This window comes from Ranitomeya imitator, chromosome 8, assembly GCF_032444005.1.
Source record: "Ranitomeya imitator isolate aRanImi1 chromosome 8, aRanImi1.pri, whole genome shotgun sequence".
Taxonomy (NCBI): domain Eukaryota; kingdom Metazoa; phylum Chordata; class Amphibia; order Anura; family Dendrobatidae; genus Ranitomeya; species Ranitomeya imitator.
In genome coordinates this window covers 66,344,510-66,362,504 of record NC_091289.1, presented here as the reverse complement: position 1 = coordinate 66,362,504, position 17,995 = coordinate 66,344,510, and the positions used below count along the sequence as shown (strand labels likewise).

The 17,995-nt window shown below is 45.3% G+C and overlaps 1 protein-coding gene across 2 annotated transcripts in view; it reads right to left on the bottom strand.

Moving 5' to 3' along the window:
* The window catches only part of LOC138647792 (cytochrome P450 2D6-like), a 138,302-nt gene that overhangs the window by 37,782 nt on the left and 82,525 nt on the right, over positions 1 to 17,995 (bottom strand). The window lies entirely within an intron of this gene.

Sequence of the window (17,995 nt, the reverse complement as noted above, 5' to 3'; positions counted from 1 at the left end):
GCACCTTTTTTGTTAAGTTTGTAGAGATTATTCTTGTGTTTTCTGAAGGGACACCATGACTGCGTGGTGTCTCCACTTATTGGAGATAAAGGGCCATTATTAGATGTATTTATTATGAGCAACCTCCTTATGGCTTTATAGTGGGTAATGGTGCCATTTTGTGGTTTCCCACTCTTTTAAACCTTGTCTTTTTATGTGACTCTTATGTGTTTTTCTACTTAATAAAAATTGTACCTTTTGTACATTTTTGTTCTGGAGTACATTTTTTTCAGATTTTAGTGCCAGAATATAGTAAACATCTTTTTTTAAAGCTAATTGCTAAATAATATTTCTTGCAGATGTACGACTGGCGCAAAACCTGTTGAGCTACGCAAATGTCACTATTTACCAGTAATTTCCCTGAGTCTGCTGCTGGCATGTGTCAAAGGTGATATATACTGTATAAAAAAAAATTATATTGGTTAAATAAATACCGTATCTTTATTTAGTATTTGTTCAACTTCTGCAAAGCCTGCAGAGATATGCAAACGTCACAATTTACCAGTGGCAATAATCTTCCTTACTCTGCTGTTGCCATGTTTCAGAAAGGCAATATAAAAAATACATATTTTCTATTGGTTAAATAAATAGCATATATTTATTTAGCAGTTGTGCAACTTCTGCAAAGCCTGCAGCGATATGCAAATGTCACAATTAATCAGTGCCAATAATTTTCCTTACTCTGCTGTTGGTGTTTCTCATAAAGGTGATATAAAAAACACTGTTTTTCTACTGGTTGAATAAATGGCGTACCTTTATCTAACAGTTGTGCGACTTCTGCAAAGCCTGCAGAGATACATAAAGGTCACAATTTACAGTGCCAATACTTTTCCTTACTCTTCTGTTTCCATGTGTCAGAAAGGTAATATATAAAATATACTAATTTTCTAATAGTTAAATAAATAGCATATCTTTATCTAGCAGTTGTGCGACTGGTGCAAAGCCTGCTGAGATACGCAAATGTGACTATTTACCTGTAAGTTTCATAAATCTGCTGTTGCAGTATCATGTGTAATAAAGCTGATATCTGAAAAAAACACCCACACATAGCTAGGTATAGGGAATTTGCACATAACACCTCTATGAGGTATGAAAAATAAAGCCAGGATTTTTTTTTTTCATAACGCATTCAATATGGGAAAGGGTGATGTTAAGGAACTTGGATGTGGATGTGGTGGTGCCTGCCAAGGCCATGTGACAGATCAGAAGATGACTGTATCTCGTTCTAGCTTCCTATCAAAATTCGGTCAGCAAGCTACACCACTGTCGAAACCAGACAAGTGCAAGGATATTGTGGGTTGGATGGTAGACAAAAGCTCCAGCATATTGACAAGCAGCACCATGAAGTGGTCCACACAGTCCAATCTCAGTAGCCAGGAGGCTGGACCTCACAATCCTCAACCTGGTCCTCCTTCCTCCCCCTATCAAGAGTCCCAGGAGACAAATAATGTGAACGATGGCCACTCCCAGGAACTCTTTACATTCCCTTGTAATTATTCTGGCTTCTCAATGTGCACCACTAAAGAGGGTCATGAGGAGGTGGTTTGCACTGATGATCAGCCTAAAATCACAACTCTGAAGGAGAATCAGATTGATGAATTGGAAGACGATGTGGTCTGTGATGAGGCCACTGATCCAGCCTGGCATGGGGACATGCCTAGCAAGCACAGCAATGCAGAGAGGGATCCGTAGCATGAAAACAAGCAAGAAGAGGAAGTGGTTTCATTAGAGGGAGAACTCGGTCAACTGTGTCACAGAGCCCCCCACTCGGCTAGATAACACGCCAAGGGTGCATTGTTCACCTGTATGGCAGTTTTTTTCTGAAAGTCCTTCAGACAAAATAACTGTAATTTGAATCATGTGCTATACCAAGCTGAGAAGGGGCAAAAACACTGCCAACCTGAGCACCACCAGCATGCAGAAGCACATGGCAGTCAAGCATCCACGTAGGTGGGTGGAACACCTGGGTACAAAATCTGTGTCTGAGAGTGAAACCACTGCCCCTTCCCCTGTGTTATGGCTTTCCATGAAGCAGGTGCTGATGCCTCCTGCCCACAACCTGCAGTTGCACAGACACAACAGTAAGCAACCACACCTGGTTCGTTGTCCCAGTGCAGCATTCAGTCTTCCCTGCTTCAGACATTTCACAGGAAGCAGAAATAAATAGGCCCAAATGCTAAGCACCCACATTGCCAGGCAGGGCCGGTTTTAGGCAAAATGGGGCCCTAGGCAAAGTGTAAAATGGGGCCCCAAATGCTAACATATTGCACATCACACAGAAGCATTTCGGTTGTAATTACATGCTCTGATCTCAGGCCGCTAAACGAGTGTGATCGACAATACTGAAGTTGTTGGAAGCTTGTTTCCCGGCCTCTTTCCACCGTATGAGAGAGAATGAAGGGGACAGAACGATCACTAATAGATCACTAACAGATCACCATACAGTATCATGTTATCAGCAGCACATCTACAGTTTACACCAGCGATGTCCTGCTGAGAACAATGATTTTTATTCCGGCATAAACAATCCAATCACGCAATGAATATGCAACATTTTGCTTGTTTAGTATAATACATCCCATACTCCTCCATATATTATAATGTGCACCACAGTTCTCCATATTGTAAAATGCACACCCCATAGTCCCCAATATAATATAATGTGCCCCATAGTCCTCCATATAGTATAATACACTCCTCATAGTCCTCCATATAGTAAAATATACTCCTCAGTCCTCCATATAGCATAATACACTCCTCACAGTGATCCATATAGTATAATGCACCACCATAGTCATCCATGTAGTACAATTCACTTCCCATAGTATAATGCACCCCATAGTTCTTCATATAGTATAATGTATTCCCCATAGTCCTCGATACAGTATAGTTCAGCCCACGTATAGTATAATGCAGCCACCACCCCATAGAGTATAATGCAGCTACCCCACAGAGTATAATCTAACCCCCACAGAGTATAATGTAACCCCCCCACAGAGCATAATGTAATCTCCCCTTAGAATATAATGCAGCCCCCCATATAGTATAATGTAGCCCCCTCATAGAGTATGATGCAATCACCCCTCATAGAATATAAATATAATGCAGCCCCCCCATAGAATATAATGTAGCTCCGAACAGGATATAATACAGCCCACCTCCCCATAGAATATAATGTAGCCCCATCAAAGAGTATGATGCAAAATTCTCTCATAAAATCTAATAAAGGCCCCCACAGAATATAATGCAGCCCCCCATAGTATATAACACAGCCTGCCCCATAGAATATAATATACCCCCATAGTATATAGCACAGCCCACATAGTAGTATATAGTACCGCCCACATAGTAGTATATAGCACAGCCACGTAGTATATAGCACAGCCCACACACAGTAGTATATAGCACAGCCCACACAGTAGTATATAGCACAGCCCACACAGTAGTATATAGCACAGCCCACACAGTAGTATACAGCACTGCCCACACACTAGTATACAGCTCAGCCCACATCCCCCTTCCCTCCTCTCCTCTTTCCTCCCGAGAATGGCTGCACAGTCCAGTAAAAAAAAACCAACAAGCTCCTCACCTCTCCTCGAGCCCCCACTGCTCCCTGCTCCTGTGTCGGTTGCTGCAGCCGCACTGCCTGGCACACAGTGCGTGCTCGATGATGCTCACCCATTGTGTCAGAGGCAGAGCGGGGAATGATGGGAGAGGGAGCGTCAGGTGACGCTCTCTCCTCCATCATTGCTTTGAACAGACGCCGGTATAGTTCAATGCGGTGGGGGAGTCGGCGCTGACAGCAGGCGGGCCCCCCTGCCTCACAGGGGCCCCATAGCAGCTGCATGACCTGCCGCTAGCTGGGGGGCCCCTGGTGGAGCAGGGGCCCCAGACAGCTGCCTGGTCTGCCTGCCCCTAACGCCAGCCCTGTTGCCAGGTTGCTAGCCCTGGAAATGTTGCCATTTTGGCTTGTGGGAACAGAGTCTTTCCATGACCTCTTGGCGGTGGCAGTCCCACTGTACTCGATTCCCAGCCATCTCTATTTTTTCCAGTGTGCCGTCATAACATTACATTAGGATGTGTTACACACTATAAGCCATGTTCTGGCCAGCGAAGTCACAGGGAAGGTCCACCTAACCACAGACATGTGGACAAGTTCTTGTGGACAGGGACGCTAAATTTCCCTGATGGCACAATGAGTGAACCTTGTGAAGTCTGGGAAATTCAGAGGCTGGGATATCACACATCTTACCCACACCAAGAATAGTGGGCCCAACTTCCATCAGGATTTCAGTCTCCTCGTATTCCAGTTCCTGTTTCTCCTCCTCCTCATCCTCAGTGGAACTAACCTCCCCATCACTCACCAGCTGGGAGCTCTACAGCACTGCCTTGGTGAAGCGGCAGAACGCTCTGCTGAAGGTCATCTGTTTAGCAGAGCTGTTGAATGGGATAAAAGACCAGACCGATCAGTGGCCCTCCCCGCTGAACCTCAAACCAGGTCTGGATGCGTGCAATAATGTGTGTAACTTGGTGGCGGCTTTGAAGCTCGGCAAGCTGGTACATGTTCCATGCATGGCCCATGAGGTGAACTTGGTTGTACAGGGGCTTTTAAAAACATATCCTGACTTGCCGGCCCTACTTGCCAAGGTACGCCGTGTCAGCGCCCTTCTCCAAAAGTCATCTCATGCTTTCTCCAGTCTGGCTTCACTGCAGCAGCACTTTAAATTGCCTTGTCACTGACTGATTTGTGACCTTTTATATTTTGGCAAGGTTTAGTGAGCAGCAGAGGGCAGTATCTGAATTCCAACTTCTCAATGCCTGTCAGAGTAACACTCAGCCCCACGACATTACAACTGCCGAGTGGGTGTGGGTCACTGACAAATGTGAGGTTCTTCAAAACTTTGAGTACTGCTCCAAGATGGTGAGCGCTGATGACTCTATTATCAGCGTAACCATCCCTCTGCTCTGTCTATTACAATGTTCACTTTAGAATCTCAAAGAAGAAGCTTTGAATGCCGAGCAGGTGTCTATGGAGCAAGATTTTACAGTGGATGATACCACAAAGCTCAGCCTCACAGAATATTCTCAGGCCACATTGGGTGATAACGAGGAACAGAAGGATGAGGAGGAACAGGAGTTTTTGGTCTGCGTTACAGAGGGGACTCATAATCCCAGCTTCATGCCTGTCTAGCATGTATGACCTGAGGAGGAGGTGGATAAGGATGCGATGCGTCATGAAGAGGAGAGGATTGTTAGTGTTCGTCCTGGTGGGGACACTGAACTTTTGACTCTTTTTTTTTTTTATCAATTAGTGTTTATTGAAGATTTCCAAAACAATACAGTGCAATCAAACAGTAATAACAGTAACAGAGGTCAACTAAAAATGACCAGAAATAAGTAAGGAGAAAAACCAAACCAATCAGAAAGGAAGAAGTAGGGGAGAAAGGCGGGGGGAGGGATAGGTACAGTAGGGGGAATGGGGGGGGGGGGGGGGAGGAAAGGAGTATAGGCATTCACAAGACATTATCTAGCAATTCAGTTATAGACAAGGGGTCCTGGCAAACTATGGCAGAATAAGAATATTACAAACACAAAAACAGACATGTCAATTATGCTTACTTATTCCCACTCAAGTAAACGATCAAACAAGGTGGTGCGGGTCAATAGAGGAATGACCACTATATAACCAAGGGTGCCAAATATTTTGTCTTTTGGTTTTGGCAGTCATGGAGTGAGCCAAAGCGAGTTCATATTGGCAGTGGACATTAAGTTTATTAATTAATTCACTAATATTGGGAGGATTAGTGTCTTTCCATCTTGAGGCGACTAATAACCTGGCAGCTATTAGAATATGTGATAGTGTACCTCGAAGTATGTGTGGAATGTCCTCCGGGCCGATGTGAAGAATGGCCTGCCTAGGTGACATAGTCAGCTGGATCCCCAAGACCTGTGCAATTAAAAGGTCCATATCTCTCCACCAGGGCTGAAGAATTGGACACGACCACCAGGTGTGTTCCAGAGTTCCCCTGTGACCGCACCCCCTCCAGCATTTGTCCGACCCGGTAGGGTCATAGTGAGCCACCTGAACCGGAGATTGATACCATCTAAGGTGTACTTTTTTCAATTGTTCGAGATGATTGACACAGGCTGATACCCGTAATACTTCACCCAGTCCCTCCTCCCAATCTATCGGGTCCGATAGGAAGTCCAGATCCTGTTCCCACTTGATCATATATGGCAGTTTAACATCTTCTGCTGGGTCGTTTAAGGCTTTATATAATATTGAAATTCCCTTCGGGCCAGAGTCAGGCAACAAGAAATAACCATTAACCCTGTTATTTAAATGGGAGTTGAAGAATGGCGAGTTTGGGGAATTATGAAGTAGATGACGTATCTGCAAATATTGATAGAAATATCTCCGGACATTCGGGAAGCTGGAGGCCAAGCGGTCAAAGGGGACAAGGACAGCGGCATCCAATATCTGCCATAATGTTACGATTCCAGCATCAACCCAAGGCTGGAGATTAATAAATGGGATGTGTGTCTCAAGGGCTTTTAAGGATAGGGAGTCATGAGATAATTTAATCAAGGAAGGGACCAGTGTCCTCCAATAGTGGAGCGCGATTTTCATGGTTGGTAAAGGAGGGGAATAATCAGTGATTGCAATAGATTCAGCCTCAAGAATTGTGCGGGTAGATCTAGTTTTGGCATAATAGTTTTCTATTTGGAGCCATCTGTGGTCTTTGTCTGCCTGCCACCAGTCTCTAAGTCCAGTTAGTATGGCCGCTCTATGGTACAGCATGAGGTTCGGCATTCCCAGCCCTCCCCGTTTGTACGGATAGTACATCAAGGTCCTAGAGATTCTGGATTTTTTGTGTGACCAAATATAATCATATGCATGTAAAGAAGCTGCGGAGACACCATCACGTGTTTCTCGACGCAAGCAGTGAATAGCCAGGCCTTTCCCCGGGAAGGAACAACCACGGGAAGGGCAGCATCCTATGAAGGAAAGCCACCTATGCCAAGCATGGTATCCATCCACAGACAGCTGTTTCGGGGTTTTTGCCCCTCATCAGTGTGGAGTAGGAATCTGGCTATTAGGAGCAGTGCCTAGTAAAAAGGCTATAAAGGCACAGATGATTGGCCTCGGGGAGACCAAAACATCCAACACTGCGGAGACACCATCACGTGTTTCTCAACGCAGTGATTCCAGAACACCGCCCCCATCCCTTATGGGAAATATGCAGATGCATGTAAAGAAGCTGCGGAGACACCATCACGTGTTTCTCGACGCAAGCAGTGAATAGCCAGGCCTTTCCCCGGGAAGGAACAACCACGGGAAGGGCAGCATCCTATGAAGGAAAGCCACCTATGCCAAGCATGGTATCCATCCACAGACAGCTGTTTCGGGGTTTTTGCCCCTCATCAGTGTGGAGTAGGAATCTGGCTATTAGGAGCAGTGCCTAGTAAAAAGGCTATAAAGGCACAGATGATTGGCCTCGGGGAGACCAAAACATCCAACACTGCGGAGACACCATCACGTGTTTCTCAACGCAGTGATTCCAGAACACCGCCCCCATCCCTTATGGGAAATATGCAGATGCATGTAAAGAAGCTGCGGAGACACCATCACGTGTTTCTCGACGCAAGCAGTGAATAGCCAGGCCTTTCCCCGGGAAGGAACAACCACGGGAAGGGCAGCATCCTATGAAGGAAAGCCACCTATGCCAAGCATGGTATCCATCCACAGACAGCTGTTTCGGGGTTTTTGCCCCTCATCAGTGTGGAGTAGGAATCTGGCTATTAGGAGCAGTGCCTAGTAAAAAGGCTATAAAGGCACAGATGATTGGCCTCGGGGAGACCAAAATATCCAACACTGCGGAGACACCATCACATGTTTCTCAACGCAGTGATTCCAGAACACCGCCCCCATCCCTTATGGGAAATATGCAGATGCATGTAAAGAAGCTGCGGAGACACCATCACGTGTTTCTCGACGCAAGCAGTGAATAGCCAGGCCTTTCCCCGGGAAGGAACAACCACGGGAAGGGCAGCATCCTATGAAGGAAAGCCACCTATGCCAAGCATGGTATCCATCCACAGACAGCTGTTTCGGGGTTTTTGCCCCTCATCAGTGTGGAGTAGGAATCTGGCTATTAGGAGCAGTGCCTAGTAAAAAGGCTATAAAGGCACAGATGATTGGCCTCGGGGAGACCAAAACATCCAACACTGCGGAGACACCATCACGTGTTTCTCAACGCAGTGATTCCAGAACACCGCCCCCATCCCTTATGGGAAATATGCAGATGCATGTAAAGAAGCTGCGGAGACACCATCACGTGTTTCTCGACGCAAGCAGTGAATAGCCAGGCCTTTCCCCGGGAAGGAACAACCACGGGAAGGGCAGCATCCTATGAAGGAAAGCCACCTATGCCAAGCATGGTATCCATCCACAGACAGCTGTTTCGGGGTTTTTGCCCCTCATCAGTGTGGAGTAGGAATCTGGCTATTAGGAGCAGTGCCTAGTAAAAAGGCTATAAAGGCACAGATGATTGGCCTCGGGGAGACCAAAACATCCAACACTGCGGAGACACCATCACGTGTTTCTCAACGCAGTGATTCCAGAACACCGCCCCCATCCCTTATGGGAAATATGCAGATGCATGTAAAGAAGCTGCGGAGACACCATCACGTGTTTCTCGACGCAAGCAGTGAATAGCCAGGCCTTTCCCCGGGAAGGAACAACCACGGGAAGGGCAGCATCCTATGAAGGAAAGCCACCTATGCCAAGCATGGTATCCATCCACAGACAGCTGTTTCGGGGTTTTTGCCCCTCATCAGTGTGGAGTAGGAATCTGGCTATTAGGAGCAGTGCCTAGTAAAAAGGCTATAAAGGCACAGATGATTGGCCTCGGGGAGACCAAAACATCCAACACTGCGGAGACACCATCACGTGTTTCTCAACGCAGTGATTCCAGAACACCGCCCCCATCCCTTATGGGAAATATGCAGATGCATGTAAAGAAGCTGCGGAGACACCGTCACGTGTTTCTCGACGCAAGCAGTGAATAGCCAGGCCTTTCCCCGGGAAGGAACAACCACGGGAAGGGCAGCATCCTATGAAGGAAAGCCACCTATGCCAAGCATGGTATCCATCCACAGACAGCCCGAGGCCAATCATCTGTGCCTTTATAGCCTTTTTACTAGGCACTGCTCCTAATAGCCAGATTCCTACTCCACACTGATGAGGGGCAAAAACCCCGAAACAGCTGTCTGTGGATGGATACCATGCTTGGCATAGGTGGCTTTCCTTCATAGGATGCTGCCCTTCCCGTGGTTGTTCCTTCCCGGGGAAAGGCCTGGCTATTCACTGCTTGCGTCGAGAAACACGTGATGGTGTCTCCGCAGCTTCTTTACATGCATCTGCATATTTCCCATAAGGGATGGGGGCGGTGTTCTGGAATCACTGCGTTGAGAAACACGTGATGGTGTCTCCGCAGTGTTGGATGTTTTGGTCTCCCCGAGGCCAATCATCTGTGCCTTTATAGCCTTTTTACTAGGCACTGCTCCTAATAGCCAGATTCCTACTCCACACTGATGAGGGGCAAAAACCCCGAAACAGCTGTCTGTGGATGGATACCATGCTTGGCATAGGTGGCTTTCCTTCATAGGATGCTGCCCTTCCCGTGGTTGTTCCTTCCCGGGGAAAGGCCTGGCTATTCACTGCTTGCGTCGAGAAACACGTGATGGTGTCTCCGCAGCTTCTTTACATGCATCTGCATATTTCCCATAAGGGATGGGGGCGGTGTTCTGGAATCACTGCGTTGAGAAACACGTGATGGTGTCTCCGCAGTGTTGGATGTTTTGGTCTCCCCGAGGCCAATCATCTGTGCCTTTATAGCCTTTTTACTAGGCACTGCTCCTAATAGCCAGATTCCTACTCCACACTGATGAGGGGCAAAAACCCCGAAACAGCTGTCTGTGGATGGATACCATGCTTGGCATAGGTGGCTTTCCTTCATAGGATGCTGCCCTTCCCGTGGTTGTTCCTTCCCGGGGAAAGGCCTGGCTATTCACTGCTTGCGTCGAGAAACACGTGATGGTGTCTCCGCAGCTTCTTTACATGCATCTGCATATTTCCCATAAGGGATGGGGGCGGTGTTCTGGAATCACTGCGTTGAGAAACACGTGATGGTGTCTCCGCAGTGTTGGATGTTTTGGTCTCCCCGAGGCCAATCATCTGTGCCTTTATAGCCTTTTTACTAGGCACTGCTCCTAATAGCCAGATTCCTACTCCACACTGATGAGGGGCAAAAACCCCGAAACAGCTGTCTGTGGATGGATACCATGCTTGGCATAGGTGGCTTTCCTTCATAGGATGCTGCCCTTCCCGTGGTTGTTCCTTCCCGGGGAAAGGCCTGGCTATTCACTGCTTGCGTCGAGAAACACGTGATGGTGTCTCCGCAGCTTCTTTACATGCATCTGCATATTTCCCATAAGGGATGGGGGCGGTGTTCTGGAATCACTGCGTTGAGAAACACGTGATGGTGTCTCCACAGTGTTGGATGTTTTGGTCTCCCCGAGGCCAATCATCTGTGCCCTTATAGCAAATATAATCGTATGTCATAGTTTGTAATTTCAAAATCAAACGTTTGGGGATTTTTAATGGGATACACCTAAGGAGATACAGTATTTTAGGCAGGATCATCATTTTGAAAACATTAATCCTGGCAATCCAGGATGTCATAACTTTGTGAAAATGGTCAAGTTGTGCCCTAACCTGTGTGATCAATTTAGAGAAATTCTTCTCGACAATCTGTTCAGAGCCCGTCAATATAACTCCCAAGTACGGGATACCCTCTGTCATCCATTTAAATTTAAACTCAGCCTCCATTTTCGACTTGGCCGCGCACGGAACCGCCACCGGAAACAACAAGGACTTCGTGGGATTCAACCTGTAGTATGACACATTACTGAATTCCCTGAGTTCCAAGGTAATAGCTGTCAAGGATGTCTCCAAGTTGATACAGGATAGAATAACATCATCAGCATACAAGCCAATTCTGTGCTCCATCTGTCCAACCTTGATGCCGGTGATATTAATAGAGGTTCTAATGCGTTCAGCAAGCGGCTCCATGCACAGTGCAAAAATAATAGGAGAGAGTGGGAAACCCTGACGAGTGCCATTTGTGATCTGAAACGGACCAGATAAAAAACCGGATGTCAAGACCCTGGCACAAGGAGTCGAATACATAGCACAGATTGCTGAGAATATTGGGCCCGACAGTCCAAACCTTTCCAATACTGCCCAAAGATACCCCCAGTGCACCCTGTCAAAAGCCTTCTCAGCATCAAGCGACAGGAATGCACTGGGTAGGCCAGACAGCTCGGCTATTTTAATCAGATTCAGCATGCGCCGCAACCCCATCTTTCGTCTCCCGTCCGGCCACAAAACCCACTTGGTCCGGTGAAATTATAGTTGGGATAATAAGCTTTAGTCTGGACGCTATAATTTTAGTGAATATTTTGACATCTGAATTGAGCAGAGCAATGGGTCTAAAGTCACCAGGGTGTGTGAGGGGTTTCCCAGGCTTGGGTATGGTAGATATGGTAGCTTCCAAACCAGGAGCCGTCACAGTACCCGAGTCTCTCCACACCGAGAATAATCTCTGCAAATATGGAGTCAGCAACAGATAAAAGGATTTATAATAGTCATTCGTCAACCCGTCTGGGCCTGGGGCCTTATGAGATTTAGTTTGTTTAATCGTCAAGTTAATTTCTACATCTGTGAAGGGAGAATTAAGGTAGTTTAGCTGCTCAGATGTAATACGGGGTAATTTTATAGAGTCTAGATATTTATAAATAGATTGGTGATCCGGCTGGGGAGTAGAAGGATCATCTTTTAAATTATACAAGCTGGTATAATATTCTGCAAAAGCTTGGACTATGTCCTGAGGGTTCCTGAGGACCTTCCCATTTTTATCTAAGATATGGTCCACTCTTGATTTAGCTTCCCTCTTACGTACTCTGCGCGCCAGGAGTGCACCTGCCCTATCACCTGCGGCATATAGATTAGTCTTGAATTTCTTCATGTTATGTGCATATCTGGCCAAGAGATTTTCTCTCAATTTAAACCTAATCTGATAGATCTCCTCAGAGATAGAAGGCGTGGGAGTATACTTGTTGATATTGTCTAAATATTGCAGGTGGGAAAGTAAAGCCTCTCTGCCACTCTCCCTCTTCCTTTTCAGGTACGAAGCTTGTTGGAGAAGCACACCTCTAATCACTACTTTATGCGCCAACCATAAGGACTCATCAGAAACCTCTCCATTATCATTTATCTGAAAGTAGTGTTCCAACTCCGAAGAGATTCTATCTAACACCTCCCCATTCAACAGCAATGCGTCGTTTAATCGCCACCTAAAGGCTGGGTTAGCTTGGTGTGCTAAAGTAAGAGTTAGAGTGATGGGAGCGTGATCAGACCACATTATTAAGCCTATAGTTGCGGATCTACATCTGGACAAGGTTGCACTGTCTGTTAGAAAATAATCAATACGGGAGTATGTGGAATGCCTGGAAGAGTAAAAGGTATAATCTCTCTCAGATGCATGTGAATATCTCCAATAATCATGCAGGTGAAACTCGCCTGTGAGGAGAGTCAAGTCCCCTCTAGGTCGTCTGCTACCAGAAGAGCAATCAAGGTCCACATGCATGGGGAGATTAAAGTCACCACATATTATATTGCTGCCCTTCACATTCTCAGAGACCTCATGAAGGGTTGTTCTCAGGAATTTATGTTGTCCCTCATTGGGAGCATAAAGATTTGTCAACGTGTGTAACTCACCATTCAATAAGCACGTGATAGTTAAGCACCTACCCGTGGGGTCATTATTTTGCGCTATCAATTTAAAAGCGATTGTATTTTTCACCATGATGCACACACCAGCCTTTTTGGATGGGCCATTAGCAAATAGAATGTGTGGGAAGAGGGGATGACGAAGCCTAAAATTATCCTCGACCAACAAATGGGTCTCCCGCAAGCAGATAATATCTGCCCTCGACCGCTTCACCTCCCTCCACATCATAGATCTCTTGTCAGGGGAGTTTAAACCCCTGACATTCAAAGAAAGAATTTGTAAAGTCATGGTACCATTATACTAAAGTCTATACTGCTGGTATTACCCAGTGACCCCACTGGTGGTGTACCAAAACTTATATTCAAATAACTGCCAGTTCCATAATAACAATCAAAAATCAATATAGACAGAGAATGCTCGGGGATTTGGAGAGAAAAAACCTGGAGGGAAGAAAGGGGAAGGGCAAGTATGTAGTAAAAAGAACCAAAAAATAAAAAGTAAAAACAAAGGAAAACAAAACAAAACATAGGTCAATATACGAGGAATCCTCGTAGGAACGTCCGGAACAGTCCAGACAGTCCGCAGAACAGAATCTGCGTGGAGGGGTGGAAGTGAGAGGTTCACAATCCAAAGGCCCACTGAGGGGTGCAGTAGGAGAGCTCAGCAATCCAAACACCGTCCGTGTGGCACTGTCAAACCGTAGACCAGTCTGAGGCTATTTTCTTTCCTGTATCCGCAGGTCTGGGAGCAAAGGGTATTTTCCAGGCCGTAAGCCTCTCCTCTGCCTGTTTAGGCGAGGGGCAGGCGACCGTGCGTCCTTCATAAGTGATAATCAAACGCACAGGATTAAACCCCCATCGGTAACGTATGTTGATGTCCCTCAATGCTTTACAGACATGGGCGTATTCTCTCCTTTTGGCCAGGGTAGCAGCTGACAAATCCGGGAAGACCTGGAGATCCCGGAATTCAGGGGGAAGGTCAGGGGGGCTCCTTATCTGCCGCAGGAATGTCTCTTTAGTAGTGTACAAATGAATCCGTGCAAGGATGTCTCTAGGAAGAGATGGGTCTAGATGCTTGGGCTTGGGTGTTCTATGTTTCTATGTGAAAGTGAGGGCAGGGCAGCCTGCATAAAATTCTGGAGGAAAGCAGCTAAATCTTTATCTGCAACATTCTCAGGGATTCCTCTCACACGAATATTGTTCTTCCTGGATCTGTCCTCTAAGTCGTGCAATTTATTAAATGCCCCTGCTAACTTGTCTTTTATAACTTGGTTTTCATCCACCAGAGCGTTAATTACAGAGACATATTCGGACATTTTGTTTTCCAAATGATCCGTGCGGGCCCCTAAGGAGTTAATGTCTCCTCTTATCTCCTTCAACATGTCCTGCATATCCTCTTTTAAAGAGGCGCGTATAGATGTGAGGAATTCTTTCATATCCCCTCTGGTCATAGGTGCAGAGGTGCTATATTGTGCTCCCGCTGAGGTCTCACCTCTTTCTGAATCCTGGGAGCCGCGGGAGGAGTGTGATGATCTGGAGGGAGAAGCCGCCGCCATTTTCCCTGCGGCATGTGCGGTTTGAGACCGCGGAAAGAAGTCTGGCAGGCGAGGAGGAGAGGCCTTCTTCTGAGATCTGCCTCGGGTCATCATGTGCCCAGTCGTGCTGCGGTTCTAGCGGTAAACGCCTCAGCGGTCAGGAGAGTCAGTGAAAGCCGGTATGAGCCGCGTTATGTCTGGTGATGCCAAAGCTCGTCACCTCATTTTAGGTCCAGCATGATAAGGTTAGGTGTGGGACAAGCCCAGGACAGTGTACTTGAGGGTACAACTCAGTGATGATGTTGTAGAAGCAGAGAAAACACATACAGGAAGCACACTGTCTCTGATATATGTCTTATTTTTCTCCTGGGTGCTGCTGCAGGAAAAGGGATGGGATTCCAAAGAAATAGTTTATCTTCTCTTAGGCTACGTTCACATTAGCGTTCCGCTAATGTGCGTCGCTGTTGCGTCGGCGACGCACACTTATTCAGGTTTCAGCCTTACACAGAATAATAATATGAATAAGAATCATTTTCTATATGTATGCTGCTAGTTTGAAAATCTTACACATCCCTTTATAAAGGGAAATTAGACATAATACCTCTGTTAGTATACACCATGTACTGCTCATTAGGGTTGAACGAAACGGGTCGTTCATTTTCAAAAGTCGCCGACTTTTGGCAAAGTCGGGTTTCATGAAACCCGATCCGACCCCTGTGCGGGGTCGGCCATGCGGTACGCGACTTTCGCGCCAAAGTCGCGTTTCAATGACGCGAAAAGCGCCATTTCTCAGCCAATGAAGGTAAACGCAGAGTGTGGGCAGCGTGATGACATAGGTCCTGGTCCCCACCATCTTAGAGAAGGGCATTGCAGTGATTGGCTTGCTGTCTGCGGCGTCACAGGGGCTATAAAGGGGCGTTCCCGCCGACCGCCATCTTACTGCTGCTGATCTGAGCTTAGGGAGAGGTTGCTGCCGCTTCGTCAGAAGCAGGGATAGCGTTAGGCAGGGTCCATTAACCACCAAACCGCTTGTGCTGTAGCGATTTGCACTGTCCAACACCACCTTCGGTGTGCAGGGATAGTGGAAGCTACATTTTTTTTTTTTCTCAGCGCTGTAGCTCATTGGGCTGCCCTAGAAGGCTCCCTGATAGCTGCATTGCTGTGTGTACGCCGCTGTGCAAACCAACTGCTTTTTTCAAAGCACAAATCCTCTTGTTCCTTCATTTCTGCACAGCTATCTTGTTTGTTTGTCCACACTTTTTATTTAATTTGTGCATCAGTCCACTCCTTATTGCTGCCTGCCATACCTGGCTGAGATTACTGCAGGGAGATAGTAATTGAAGGACAGTTCCTTTTTTTTTTTGTGGGAGATTAAGATTGGCATTTCTGCTAGAGTGCCATCCCTGTCTGTGCCATCTCTCACTCAGTGGGCCATAGAAAGCCTATTTATTTTTTTGCTTGATTTGGGTTCTAAAATGTACCTGAAAAAATCACTACATCAATCAGTGGGAGAAAAATATTGGCCTCAGGGCTTGTGTGCCACTCCTGACTCCTGTGTGCATCATCACTCACTCAGTGGGCCATAGAAAGCCTATTTTTTTTTTGCTTTATTTGGGTTCTAAATTCTACCTGAAAAAATCAATAAATCAATCAGTGGGAGATTAATATTGGCCTTTGGGCTTGTGTGCCAGTCCTAAGCGTGCCATCTCTCTCACAAATAGTGGGCCATAGAAAGCCTATTTATTTTATTTTTTTTGGTTTTATAAATTCTCCCTGAAAAAAAAAAGGGAGATTAATATTGGCCTTTGGGCTTGTGTGCCAGTCCTAAGCGTGCCATCTCTCTCTCTCAGATAGTGGGCCATAGAAAGCCTATTTATTATTTTTTTTATTGGGTTTATAAATTTTCCCTGAAAAAAAAAAAAAAAAGTGGGAGATTAATATTGGCCTCTGGGCTTGTGTGCCAGTCCTGAGCGTGCCATCTCTCTCACAAATAGTGGGCCATAGAAAGCCTATTTATTTATTTATTTTTGTTTTATAAATTCTCCCTGAAAAAAAAAAAGGGAGATTAATATTGGCCTTTGGGCTTGTGTGCCAGTCCTAAGCGTGCCATCTCTCTCTCTCAGATAGTGAGCCATAGAAAGCCTATTTATTTTTTTGGTTGATTTGGGTTCTAAATTCTACCTGAAAAAATCAATAAATCAATCAGTGGGAGATAAATATTGGCCTCTTGGCTTGTGTGCCACTCCTGACTCCTGTGTGCGTCATCTCTCACTCAGTGGGCCATAGAAAGCCTATTTTTTGTTTTATTTGTTTTCTAAATTCTCCCTGAAAAAATCATTTTATTTTATTTGGTTTCTAAATTCTTCCTGAAAAAATCATTTTATTTTATTATTTTTTTTTCTAAAGTCTCCCTGAAAAAAAAAAAAATCAGTGGGAGATTAATATTGCCCTTTCTGCTTGTGTGCCAGTCTTGACTCCTGGGTGTGCCATCTCTCTCTCTCTCTCCAATTGTGGGCCATAGAAAGCCTATTATTTTTTTTGCTTGATTTGGGTTCCAAAATCTACCTGGAAAAATCACTACATCAATCATTGGGAGAAAAATATTGGTCTCTGGGCTTGTGTGCCACTCCTGACTCCTGTGTGCGTCATCTCTCACTCAGTGGGCCATAGAAAGCCTATATTTTGTTTTATTTGTTTTCTAAATTCTCCCTGAAAAAATCATTTTATTTTATTTGGTTTCTAAATTCTTCCTGAAAAAATCATTTTATTATTTTTTTTTTTTCCAAAGTCTCCCTGAAAAAAAAAAAAAAAATCAAATCAGTGGGAGATTAATATTGCCCTTTCTGCTTGTGTGCCAGTCTTGACTCCTGGGTGTGCCATCTCTCTCTCTCTCTCTCCAATTGTGGGCCATAGAAAGCCTATTATTTTTTTTGCTTGATTTGGGTTCCAAAATCTACCTGAAAAAATCACTACATCAATCATTGGGAGAAAAATATTGGCCTCTGGGCTTGTGTGCCACTCCTGACTCCTGTGTGCGTCATCTCTCACTCAGTGGGCCATAGAAAGCCTATTTTTTGTTTTATTTGTTTTCTAAATTCTCCCTGAAAAAATCATTTTATTTTATTTGGTTTCTAAATTCTTCCTGAAAAAATCATTTTATTCTATTTTTTTTTCTTCTAAAGTCTCCCTGAAAAAAAAAAAAAAAATCAGTGGGAGATTAATATTGCCCTTTCTGCTTGTGTGCCAGTCTTGACTCCTGGGTGTGCCATCTCTCTCTCTCTCTCTCCAATTGTGGGCCATAGAAAGCCTATTATTTTTTTTGCTTGATTTGGGTTCCAAAATCTACCTGAAAAAATCACTACATCAGTCATTGGGAGAAAAATATTGGCCTCTGGGCTTGTGTGCCACTCCTGACTCCTGTGTGCGTCATCTCTCACTCAGTGGGCCATAGAAAGCCTATTTTTTGTTTTATTTGTTTTCTAAATTCTCCCTGAAAAAATCATTTTATTTTATTTGGTTTCTAAATTCTTCCTGAAAAAATCATTTTATTTTATTTATTTTTTTC